Raw genomic sequence first — 13,763 nt, forward strand, 5'->3', positions numbered from 1 at the left:
CTGCGTTTGATCCACCTCATTACTGTGTTCTGTTAGAAAGGCTTAAGCATGCTGTAGGGGACATCACCAGGCCGGTATAAATCTCAATTATCTGACAGATTCCAGTTTGTTTTACGTCTGTCTGTGTTTACCATCAATCTTCTTCACAGTCCAGGGTTACTTGTGGAGTACCACAGGGCTTGGCGCCTGAGCCGCTGCTCTTTATATAAGCTCCTACTCGGTAAAATGATCAGACAGCACGGGATAAATTTCCAGCGATGCGGATGACACTCGGTCCTATTTATCTAAAAACCCTAATTAATCCAATAAGTTAGGCAGACTTCAGGCGCGCCTCGAATACATAAAAAAAAAAACCTGCATGACTTTAAATCATCTGCCTCCAAATCCAGACAAAACATAATTTGTCGTCTTAGAAAGAGAAACGGCTTCATCCTTCACAAACAACTTTTTGTTGACTTTTCACAGTCTGAGACGTGGATCTCCAGCAGCTGTAAAAGGTCTGCCTGGTGAGCCCGTGTGTGTTTTGTGGTCGGTCTTGGCACTGAGCAGCAAGGTTGGAAAGAGCTTAGGGGCAATTCTCACACTTCATCGTCCATAAAAGAGGCTGTGGGACTTTGAAGCCTTTACCTCCCTCCTGAGGTTACGCCGGGTTTTATCTGTCATTCTGCAGAGAGTTTTCCTGCCACACACTCAAACATCCTTAAGTGTAAACAAAAAGGAAAAAAAAAAAACAAGAGCGCAGCTTCTAATATTACATAGTGACTAATAAGAAAAAACAACCTCAACAGTTCTTCCAATTAAAATGTAAATCGTAATGAGAGGAGAAATGTACAGATACAAGGCTGATATTTGATCTACTGTTTTATAGTTGAATAATTTTCTCATAAAATGGCAACCAATGAAAAAGAAGCAAATCAAATTTAACTCAGATTATTTTTTTAGAATATATTGAAAGAGCCCAAAAAACAAAGTTAAATTAATATTTTTAAGTGTTATTAACCTGCTCACTTTTTTTTAGATTACTACTTTTTAGTAACCTAACTTATTATTCTAACTCTAAATCTGCCTAACATATTGGATTAAAATGTAGCAATGTATCTGCCAGCATGTGGGTTGAATAGTGAGCCTGGATTTATAATGAGAGTTTCAGTTTCACAGCTAAATGATGCTCAGCGTCCAGCGTCTGCTGAAAAATGACCGGAAAGCATAGAAATAATGTCACCATAATCAATGTTAGGTAAGAATATTCTTACAAGTTCATGTTAAATGAATCATATGAATTATTTCCATTAAACAACATCAGTTTTATTTAGATTTATTTGTGTGCTTAAAAGAAAAGGTTTTAAAAGTTGGAATGTTCTTAAAAATAAGGTGTTTTTTGGCAGAAGTGACTTTGGCAAAAAATAAATGAATAAATAAACAATTAAATAAACAAATAATCACTACCACCTCTTTTTGTCAACACGTGAATAAGGCAAAGGGGGAAAAAATCAATTTCCCGATTGATGGCTCATTACACCAAGAAATCAAAATCAAATATGTTTCCTTGTGTCAACATAATAAGGAGAATTGCAGTGATTTTATTGGACTGAAGACAACTTATCCTCATTTTGTCAGGGTTTAGTGTCAGTTTGTGCAACACACAGATCATCTAAAATTGAGCAACTCTGTCATCAACACAGAGATGCATGATCAGCATTCTGAGTTATATTAGGCACAAAACAATTCTGTGCTTCTTCATCTGTGTTGGTGGGGAGGACGAGAGGCAGAGTCTGTCATGGCTGTAAAAACATAAACCGCAACACAAAATGTAGAGAAATGACTTTTATTTCAGGAAAAAAAATGATCTATTCTTATTTCCTTTTTAGTATATATAACTGGCATGTTGAGACCCGTTTCAGTTCTCAGTCAAAGACTCAGATCTGCTACCACAATGATTCATTTTAGTTTGAGCTGTATGTAGATCATTTAAACATACATGAATTATTTCTAAATTAATAACAACTTGATCATCATTTCGTTTTATCCTCGTAATTTTTTTCTTCTCTAAATGTGAGACTGAAACATAAGGATTGGAAGGGGGAAAAAAAAAACACCACATACTATTATAAGTATGTGATTCATATAGCTGTTCCCTGGTAACCACAGTAACGTGTGGCGTTCGCTGGCCACAACAGAAAACATCTGACGTTTGACTTAATCAACATTTTTACTTCCATTTAGAAAATGCTGACACTGGATTTGCTCCCTAAAGAATTTACACCAATTCTGTAAATGACTTTTACAAATGAACATTTCTGGTTAAAAAATGTAAATGATTACGATGGCGGATATTTATTTCCCTCCAAAAATCCCCTTTGTGCTGCACAAACCTGCAGACTGGATAAGATTTCAGTATTAAAATATTTATTCACAGCAGATTTTGATTATAATTAATTGCTTTTTGGGGGGGGTTTTATTTACCATTTTATCATGTGAATCGTAACCCAAAGCAAAAGTGTGACATTACAATAAAAATTTAAAATCAGAACGCAATGTTTAAACGCAGATACTTTCCAGTAGGACGGATTTAAATGATAAAATATAAATATATGTATTCATCTTGTTTAAACTTTAAATAGAAGGCAGCTTTATTAGACACGTATCCAGCAGTCACCAGTTTTTCATAAACTAATATATTTTGTAAATACTTTATGTGAGATAAGGAGAAAAATCCTTCTAGTGTTTGTCGAGTCACACATTCTCATTCCTGTTATATTATTACTTTTTACATTGAAGCAATAAAATCACACTTAGAGCTTTTTTTAGTAAAATATTTCTCAAAGACCAAATCAAAATAAGTAGATTAATGGACGTTTAATCCTGAAGGATTGGCTCCACTGCAGCGTTTATGGATTTCACACTGAAAAAACAGAACGGAGAGTTAACTTAAAAAAATTGAATTCGTTACTCAAACTTGATTTATTTATGTTTATTTAACATGCCAACTTAACAAACTTACTACATTTACTTGCCTCAACTTAATTTGATTACTTTTAGCAAATCAACTATTTCTTTTAATTAGATCACCTGTTTTATGTTTTCAATGTATTTATAAAACTGGATACATTAATAGAATTCCTCTTGTACTCTGGATGTGGGACCCAAAGGGAACGTTTTGCTGCACACAGACAACATTTTGTTTGTTTAAGAAATCAATTCGAACAGCACACACATGCTGTAACAAAATAATGTTCTAAAAAATCATTTTTGCTCCCCAATACAAATATTTTGGGTTAAAAGTTGTCCAAACCAGATGACAGTATGGACCTTAAACATTCATCTTAAGCTAACTCACAGTCTACTTTATGTTTTTATGCTTTACACCAATTAATTGTATTTACTTGAAGTATTTCATCGTGGACAGTTTGTGCATTTAAATCCTGTTATTATTCATCAATTGCTGTGAAAAGCCATTTTATTTTTCCAATAAATCATTTTTAATTTTATTCAGCATCTTTTGGCAACTCACACTGATTCCAATCTTTTTTTTTTTTTTTTCCTTTTTTTGTCCGTTCTTTTCTCTTTCCACAGACGTGATCCTGAGATGTAGAATTCTGTTCTAGTGTTTTGGGAAAAATATTTTTAAATTGTTAGAATACAATGTATTTCAAATTGCAATCTAACAATTACAATTAAATTAAATGTACAATAAAATTTGCTCTGACATCACCAGGAAGAAGAAAAGTGTAAAATAGGTTCAAAAAATGGGAACAAAGGGAACAACCTGAATATTTCAAATAAAAGACAAAATGACTTTTAAACGCACTTTCCTAAAATGCGCTAAAATATTTCTTATTCAAATGTGTGTGACTACACACACACCCACGCCTATACATTATTTGTGAGTGCGTGTGTGATTACAACCCACAAAGGGAGGGCATTTCTGGAAAGTGGGAACATTTTCCTGGTCCTTATTTATTTATTTTTTAGTCATTTTTTGTAGTTCTACTCCAACCTACTAGTTAGGTTTAGAGGTGAAGTGTGAATTAAGTTTTAGTTAAGAGTTAGAGTTAGGAATAGACAAAGTTGGCTAGTTACTAGTTACATTTACTCAATTTTATTACATTTTACTCCAGTAAGAGTTTCGCTACTTCAACAATAAATCTACTTGAGTCATTTTATTATAAAGTATCTCTACTCTTACTGGAGTAAAATTTCTGGATTCTCTTCCCACTGAATGAAAAACAAACCCCCCAAAAATTCACCAGACAGACGCACATCTGCAGTTTTTGTTAAAGTTTCATAATTTTTTTACTGAAAGAAACTGATTTGGAAACATTTTGTTTTGCCTGATGTTTTTATTTTTATTTTATTGCTTATGTGAATTATTGTCAGTTTGATCCTTAAAATACCAACATTTTCACTTAACTTTATATTTTGGTCAGTCTGATGTCATTTTCTACATATTAAATGATTGATAATTTGATCAGAAGACTTTTTTTTGCCAAATACATTTTTACTCTTGAGTAATTTCTTGGACAGCAACACTTTCATTCAAGTAAAAACCTGTTGAAGTCTTGCTACTCTATGGGAACAGACTAGTAGTGGCTAGAGTTAAGGAAAATATCTGGGTTCAACATAAATGCAGTTATTAAAATGAATGGAAGTCAATGCAAAGTCCTCAGTTTGTGTAGCAGTATAAGGATGTGTATGTTTCAGTCTGCAGCCTAACGCTGACAGAGAGCTGCCTGGGCTCCCAGTGGAAGCGGTGCAGGTGGGGATGGCAGCGCGGCAGGGATGGCAGCGTGGCAGGGATGGCAGCGCGGCAGGGATGGCAGCGCGGCAGGGATGGCAGCGCGGCAGGGATGGCAGCGCGGCAGGGATGGCAGCGCGGCAGGGATGGCAGCGCGGCAGGGATGGCAGCGCGGCAGGGATGGCAGCGCGGCAGGGATGGCAGCGTGGCAGGGATGGCAGCGTGGCAGGGATGGCAGCGTGGCATGTGCCACAGGGCTGCTTCCAGCACAGACAGTAATAAGAACAAAGTGCAGCAGTCAGTGGGCCCCTCCAACCATTTCCAAATGTCATTCCAGGCCTGGATGTAATGAGTCTCACTGCAGAGTTGAATGGTTGATAATTGCTGAACAGGGGAAATGGTTTGTCACCATAACTTCCTTTAGTTTCTCAACTTTATTTGTCTAGGTGTGTGTGCATGTGGTATGTATGTGTGTGTGTGCGCGCGTGCATGTGCGTGTGTGTGTGTGTGCGTCTGTGTCTGCAAACATCTGTCCTCTCTGGTCCCCAAAATCTAGAACTCTGGGCCTTTTCGATCGGAGTGCAGACTGCACCGGGGTCCGGGAAGTGACCCCCAAATAACCAGACAAGAAGCAAAGAGGAAAATCAGCAGATTGTATCGACTCTGCTGCAGCTGGACTCAAGCAGCCACCCAGCTGGTGTAGACGTACAGTTCATTACTAAAGTATTCACGCCCAGTGAATGACTTTGGTTTTTTCTGACATTACAAACCCAAGTGTCAGTGTGTATAATAACAATTACGCTGTGTTACAAAAAAAAATTTTTGGAAGTTGTCCAAGTTTTTTAATCTGAATTAGGACTGTTTTGCTGAGTCCAAAAATGACATCCATGTTTCTCAATCAGGTCAGGTTTTTATTCCAATTGGATTTAGAGAAATCTGATCTTCTGACTAAATTGATGGCATTTTTGTGACATTTTCAGTTCATCTCCATTAATATTTCTCATCCATAAAAAGGTTTTAGGAGAAAAAAAATGTTTCTATCAGACTGTATTGACTAAATGTTACAAACTTGAATTTCTGTAAATTGAATTATGAACACTGATCAGGGTAAGTTCATGTGAAGTGAACATTACGTCTTCATTGTGTAAAATTCTCCGTCTCTTCTCTCTCCTGATGGAATCTCTCCTCCTGCTCTTCACTCATTGATCCAGATTCTCAGCAAACTGATCCAGATGTGAGAACAAGTCGTGCATTTTGATGCTCATGTTGCTCCACAGTTCAGAGAGTTGATCTGATTGAGCAAAACCAAGGTGATTTTTGGATTCAGCTCATCAACATGACCATAAAACAGTTGGAAAAGCCCAGGCAATGTTTTGACTGTTGACCAGTGACATAATACTTTCATTTGCATTGCACCTTTTTAAACTAGAGTTCAAAGTGCTCATAAATGACACAAGAAACACAGAATGTAAACCGTTTACTGCAGTACATGAGATGAAATGAAAACAATCTATGCTTATCAATGAACTAAAATTGATTAATCTCACATTTGTCAAATGACTGAGACCATAGCTGTGACCACAGAGGAATTTCCATTTATTTGCTGGCCCCTGAACGCACCACGGGGAGCAGTAAAACAGCTCGCTCTGTTTAGTGGGAGCATCTGGACATTTGGGGGCGGTAACCCTTCCGACTGATCTGATTGGCCAGATTTTCTAGTGGATTAACGCAGGGTGATAAAACAGTAGTTCAGCTTTAAGCGTCTCACTCGGCTCTCTAAATTCCACCATCTGAAGTTGGAAAGAGCACAGGACAAGCAAAATGTATAAACCCACAAAGTCAACAGAGACTTTATGAACTGAGAGACTCATGGTGACTCTGGAGGAGCTGCATTGATCTACAACTCTGGTGGGACCAATTTGGTCTTTATGGCAAGAAGAGAGTCACTGCTGAAAGCAAAACACAACTTGGCCATGTGAGGGACACATGGAGGACGACACCAAAAATGAACTTATTGGCAGCGTAGAGGTGATGGACATATGGAGGTAAATACAGGTCAAAACTATTCATCCTTACAGCAGAACGCTCTGAAACATACAGATGGAGCTCCAGGGAGAGCATTAAGATCATTCTGTCGATGTGTGGTTTTCAATTAAAATGTGATTGTAACTGCGATTCATTCAGACCATTCAGTTAAAAATTTTAACTAAGTCCCACCACTAAAATTATATAAATATTCATACAGTGGTGTGAAAAAGTGTTTGTGCCCCCTCTTCCTGATTTTCTGGATTTGTTTGCATATTTTTCACACTTCATTGTTTCAGAACATCGAATTAACTAACATATCAGCCAATGTCGACACAAGTAAACACAAAATGAAGTTTTCAAATGAAAGTTTAAAAGAGTGTCGGGAAGAGTAGGAGCTTCTTAAAGGGACAGAATTGTGTGTTTTCCAGTCACATAGAATCATACAATCATTTTATTGCACAATCACTTAAATATGTCACCTTGAGTTGTTATAAAAATGCTATATATGTAAAATATGACTCAAGAAATTTGACTTTGTGATTTAACACCTTGAAATTGGGCCTCTGTCTCTTTAAAAACTCCTGCTCTTTCTGAAACAAGAAGTCATCAAAACATGGCTCCTCTATTGAGCCTTCAACAAAGTTTTTTTTAATCACTGAGAAGTAGCTCCTATAATGCGCTCAGCAGATTCTCAGTTCCACCAGGTGTTTGCTAATCGCTGCTGGCTAGTCTGAAGGAGCTGATGGGGGAGTTCGGTGAAGGTCGGCTGTATGAGGTGGAAGCTCAGCAGCTGCAGCTCAGAGGAGGAGCTGCGCCCCTGCGCTCGGTCCACCCGAGCATTTAGCGCAGATGAATGGTTGCCATGGAGATGAATGGATTTCTCAAACATGCATGGAAGAATCAAAGCAACACGCCCGATATGTTTTTATGAGGGCATAACATTATAAAATGATATAAAGCTCAAAAGAGCTGATTTTACATGATACTGCCCTTTTAAAGAGACAAACTTTAAAGTCTGTCTTGAACTTTGCAATTCAAGACATTAAATTGCAAAGTTAAACTTATTTATATGTACAGCACTTTTACACTGTAGGTAACATCGTGACTTGATTGTGCTGTAAAATGGTACTATGTACCTGGAAAATACATAACACAGTGGGCTTCAAAATAAAAGCTATAACATTGTATTTTGTGCACTTATAACAAAGTAATAGGATTTACACTTTTGCTATAAACTCACTGGGGTCAAAGGCCGTCAGAGGATCAGATGTGACCTGCATTAGAGGCTGCAAATGACTTGAGACTGGATTGGAGATTCAGCTTGCAGACGTACAACTGAATGGACTGAAATAAAGCAGATTCACTTAGAAAATGACCAAAGTCTAGATCTAAATTCAACAGAGAATCTCAGGCAAGACCTGAAAATGTATGTCATAAGATGTTCTTAATCCAAAACATCTATCAAAAGATACTCAATGACCTTTTCTGAAGTAACATTCAGATACTTATCTGAGATTAAACTATCCGATCTCAGACTATTTGTTTCAATCTAGAGTGTTTGAACGTATCAAAAAAAAAGAAAGAGAAACGAAAGTATTTCCTGACGGAATATGTTGCAAAAATATCTAACTGTTTATACAAGTGTAAACCCTAAAACCTCTAATATTACTACATTAAGGGTTTTATCTTCCACAGTCATTATTCGAATTTACAGCAGAGAGAGAGAGAAAGCCCTCTGCCTCAGTGTGTTGGCGTGTTGCTTGTGTGTGTGTGTGGGGGGTGGCGGGAGGGGGGGTGTGTGTGTGTGCGCGTGCTGATGAAAGAGGAGCACAGAAGGGCAAAGTGAAACATTAAACCTTCAAGTTGTGGTTCTGTAAAAACCCCTCTGCTGAGGTGGAAGGGTCGTAAAGCTCAATTTCCATGTCATATTCCATCAAACGTGACGCTGCTGAAAGTGGACTTCCCCTGCTTTCTGTTCAGCAGCTTTCTGAGCACAATTCTAAAGTATATAGTTTTAAAAACTTTAAATACATGTAAAATGATGTAAAAAGCTTATATTTGGATACTGTGAGATAACTTAATGTTCATAGGAAGCTTCCACAGCCGGCCGGGTTTCGTTCGTCTCTCAAGCCTCTGTGAACGTTTGACATGAGAAAACTTTGATTAGGCAGTAAAACCCAGAGGAACAGCAGCAAACAGAGCAGCAGGTGAGCTGGTGACTGGAATGTGACCATTTATAGCTGAACACACCAACCTGCTACCAGGAGACAAGAAAACTCTTTGGTGTGGATGCTGTTCTAGAGGGAAGAAAAGTCAGTTTGCTATTTTCAGGTGTTTAAAAATGACACAGTGGAGGACGGTTGTTTATAGAAGCAACTTCCGGTTAGCTTTACAGCATCGAACTGAAGTAGTATATATTCAAGGTCAAATGTTAGCAAATGGGTAAAATTGATCGTTTCTCAACAAGCTGAGAGTCCAGACCCTCTGTACGAAGAAAATAGAGTAGTTTTTTGTTGTTGTTGTTTTTTTTTTTACCAGACTAGATAAAACCTGCATTTGTTGTCATTTTAAAAACATTAGCAGGTTCTTCATCTGTTTTAGCCAAAGTCGAGCGGAGCCGTTGTGGAAGGTCCAGAGAGCCGGTCGCGGCTGACCAGAGTCAGGGCGGCGCGGTCAGACATTTACTGCAGCAGACGTGTGTAAGTAGCAGACCGTCCACAGCATCAGGCCTGAGGAGCTGCACGCATCAGCACATCTGAGAGCAGAGCTGCAGGTGAACGCCGCAGGCTACGATGATCACAGGTCAAGGTCATTAAGACTTTTTTCTATATGTGTGTGTTGAGAGGGTAGGGGGGTTGGTCTGCGGGGGTGTGTGTGTGTGTGAGAAAGAGAGAAACAGACACACACAAAGAAAACGAGCTGCGGTCTGGTCCAGCAGGTGATCAGATTTTGTCCCAAGAATAAAAGAAAGTGTGCAGAAAGCAGTGGTAGTGATTTTACTAGATGATATGCAGAAATGTCAGTGTTTTTATTTATCATTTGGAAAACTTAGATTCCTTAACATTTTTGTTGTTTAAACAAAGTGAAATGTTTGATGGAAGGAGTTTTAAGACAATAAAACTCTAACAGCTTTTATGTGACGTAGACCAACAGAGAATACAATAGTTGCAGCAAGCGCACAACTAAATGTAGATTTCGACTTTGACTAGGCCATCCTAATGCATACATATACTATCTGACTGTATCCAACTTAGTTGTCGGTCTGGAATACACACCGTGAGCTTTCTATTTCTAATGTTCCTTCTCAATTATGTATTAATTTGTGTTGGTGTTAATAAATTGCATTAAAGTTTGAAATGCATCGTATTCTTTCTAAAGATCATTTGCAGGTTTTCTTGAGAAACAATTTTTACTTTATTTTAGTGTCAACAAGCTTGAGCATGTGTGGCCTAATAAAGAGGCCTGAATTAGCAAGCAATGCTAACTGTTGTTACAGTAACTAAACCTTTAGATGAACTTTGGTTTGAGGAGCATTTCGTTTTGTTTTAGGGACATTTGATGCACAAAGTACTGCTGTCTGCACAACTTCAATAAAAAACAAGACGAAGAATACATCTGGTGGAAAAATGCAAATGAAGATTAGCAGCGAAAACAAGAATGAGCTTTGTTTAGGAAATTTCACTTTTTCGTTTGCAATCTTTATCCAAAAACAGTTAAACCAAAAAAAAAAACCTTAGCTGCTATATTTAGCTAGAAGTCAAATATGGCCAACCTTGGTCTTTTGCTTGTCTGGGGTCAGGTGTCAGGGGCCAAATGTCAGCGGGGCTGAAATGACAGTTTATTTTTGGTGCAAACAAGACGGCTATTTAAGGCTACATAAAAAGGCCGGACAGATAATTATACCGGCGCTTGGTCGGCTGCCATTTATCCACCCACCCCGCTGGTCAATTGCAGCCATATGTGAACAGACTAGGGGGTCTGCCTTACTGCCGCCATCTGTGTAGATGTGTGTTTGCATTCATTGTTTTTTCTGATGGCATTTTTTGCCTTCCTGTGTGTAAATACACTCTGAATTGTCTCTTATGAATGTGTTGCCCTTTCCCCCCCCCTCCCTCTTATGCAACCTCATCCTGCAGTAGCGCTCGTGTACTTGTGTGGTTTGTCTGTATAAATGTTAGGATCTCACAGTTCCTCTGTTGCTGGAATGGCCCCGAACCTTTTCAATTTGGCTTTAGAAGTCCAAACACTGCTGGGCAGCCGTCCTCCCACATACGGAATCAAATCCTTCAGAAAGGTTTGTTTGTGCTACGGCCTTCGAAACCACCCGGGCTCCGACCTGAGCTCAGCGTTTACAGAGCAGCAAACGTAGCCAGGATGAAACTGAAGGCACCAAATGACAGGGAACACCTTCAGCGTGTTTTGTTACTGATCATAATAACAAAACCCTCTGGAACGAGAAGAAATACCAGTATGTTTGTTTGAACCTAGACAGATAGCTAGATAGATAGCTACCCAACTATAAAACTGGCTATCTATCTAGCAAGTCAATTGACTAACAAACTGGCAATGTAGCAACCTAGCTAGCTATCTAGCAGTTCAGTCTCATCGAGATCATATAGATACAATGAAGTGACCAAATATCTGAAACGTGGCTCCAGCTTCTGTGCTTTCTCCCTGGACCAATCAGCAAATAGAAGACGTTATGAATAATGACACTGATGTTTTGCGCTGTTTTAGATTTGTAGTCTGCCTGCATGGCAGTGGAGGAAGTGAAGCCATTCAGGTCTGTGTTGGCCACATTTCCAAATACTGAACGGACATTAGCAGCCGCCTCTTTCGGGTCGGTTCTTCTCTTTTCACAGTGGAGGATGGTTGGGAAGGGAACACTTTAAGTGTTAAACACCTGTTTAAGTGTTCCCTTTATTTTTTTGAGCAGTGTATATATAAATATATACAAAAATATATATTTTGTGTACAATACAAAATATATAAAAACATAATAAGGAACAACATACTGTACAGCAAGAGCAACATTTTAGCATATTTAAGCATACTACTGTCACACTATATATACATAACATATAAGTATCTATGTGAGTTAATGAAGCTGCACTGTAAGAAATGGACAGTCACAAATATATTTAAGAGCAGTAACTCATATGACAGAAAAGTCAGCGTATTGATTCAACTTCTAAGTTCAACTTCTGAGTTTTATTGTGAAGGTCAAACTTATAGCTAAGTGACTTAGCTGTAGCTTAGACAAGCTTGTCAGAGACAAGGTTCCATTCTAACATCAACCGGTCAGAAAATCATTTGCCCCGTTCAGAAACTGAAGAGTGTGATCTCACACTGTAAGTTCAACAGGCCAAACCTTCATTTAGAAGTTGAACTTTTTCAGTAACTTTGCTGATGGACAGACCGTTGGCCGATAATTCTCTATGAACCTTCCAAAAAGTGACCAAAGACATAACAGGTTAAGAATGGTTGTTCAGTCGGAGGTTCTGAGAACTTTCTTCTTTATAACTAAATAAATGATCTCCTCATAACTGTGAACTTGAACCAAGCCAAACTAGTTAGTTCATTGCAAACCCAGTTTTAATCTATGAAAAATACTCATGTGTGGATCACAGACTCTGGGAAACACCTAATGATCACATTCTGAGCAGAGCATACACACATGAGTAAACCACCTAGAATCCTACAATCAGTTGCATGAGTGAATTCCCATGACATTATGGAGCTCAGTCACCAGTTTCACTTTACAAAAATATATCAGCCAATTGTTACAGTGCTGTGTTGGTGTCCTTGTATTTCTAGCTGTTTAGTTCCATTCAATTATTATTTTTTCTTGTCTTTCTACATTTCTCCTCTAGGCCTTGCCTTTGTTCATATGAATCAGAAACCAGTTAAAGTCTCATGTGCTTGTGGGCCTCACCTTGATCAGTGGTGCTGATGAACAAAAGCTTGTGGTGACGGTTTTGAGACTTTGGTGTTAAGGATTAAACACTGCTATGATCATTGTGCCTTTAAATTAGGAGGTGCTGCATTATAATTGCTTGAAGTCAAAAGCCAGATTCCTTTCTATTCAGTCAAACTTTACGCTAATAGATTTGTTGGAGAGTTGCTTGTCCTGACAGTCACACTGCCAGGCTAATAATCTCCTGACTGAAAGGGAGGGCGTCCCGTGTGTGATGCAAAGAGAAAACTAATTATTTACCGTGCCTCGCAAAAGTATTTACATTACATTACGTTCGACGTAATCTTCAGTTTGGATGTAATAGCACAAGACGAAGCAGGGCATAAATGTGTTGAAGAAGCTTCTCGTGGTAAATCTCCCTTCAAATTCGGACTCTGACCAGTTTTCCTGTCCCTGCTGATGGAAAGCATTCCCCCACCGCAGAAATGTCTGCTCTGCTTTTAGTGGTGGAGACATTCACCGACAATCCGATTGTCTTGAACGACTCTCTGCTCTGAACGTCTCAGTCCATGAGAGCTCTTCTTTGTATTTTACAGCTTTGTTTGCTTGCAATTTTCTGCACACGCTGCAGAGGCTCTGTTAATACTATTTCTTTTGAAAATGGATTTATTTAATTGGTGAATAAATAAAGTAGAAGAAAGGGCTGGGATTTTAGATTTTATGACAATAGCTAAAAAAAATTCTGTAAGAAAATATAGTTATTTACTTAATGCAGATTGTTCAACTTTTACCCACAAAAATAATTCAAATAAAACTATATTATGGATAAAATGGCTCGTTCTCAGAAAAATGGACACTTGAGGTGAACGTATCCTGAAGATTTGATTCCTTTCAAGGAGCCGTAAGTCTCATCAGTTGTGCAGACCTTGTCATATACTTGCTGTGTAGTGTTGGTCGCATCCCGTCACCAGCTAAACTGAATGAGTTTTGTGGCTGTAACATGACGAAATGTCCAAAAGTTGCAGCAGCAAGAACAAAGAATGAATTTGTTCAATCTTCTTAAATGTTGAAAGTAAGAGTAGA

The sequence above is a fragment of the Xiphophorus maculatus genome, chromosome 16 (assembly GCF_002775205.1).
Source record: "Xiphophorus maculatus strain JP 163 A chromosome 16, X_maculatus-5.0-male, whole genome shotgun sequence".
In the NCBI taxonomy this organism is placed as follows: Eukaryota; Metazoa; Chordata; class Actinopteri; order Cyprinodontiformes; family Poeciliidae; genus Xiphophorus; species Xiphophorus maculatus.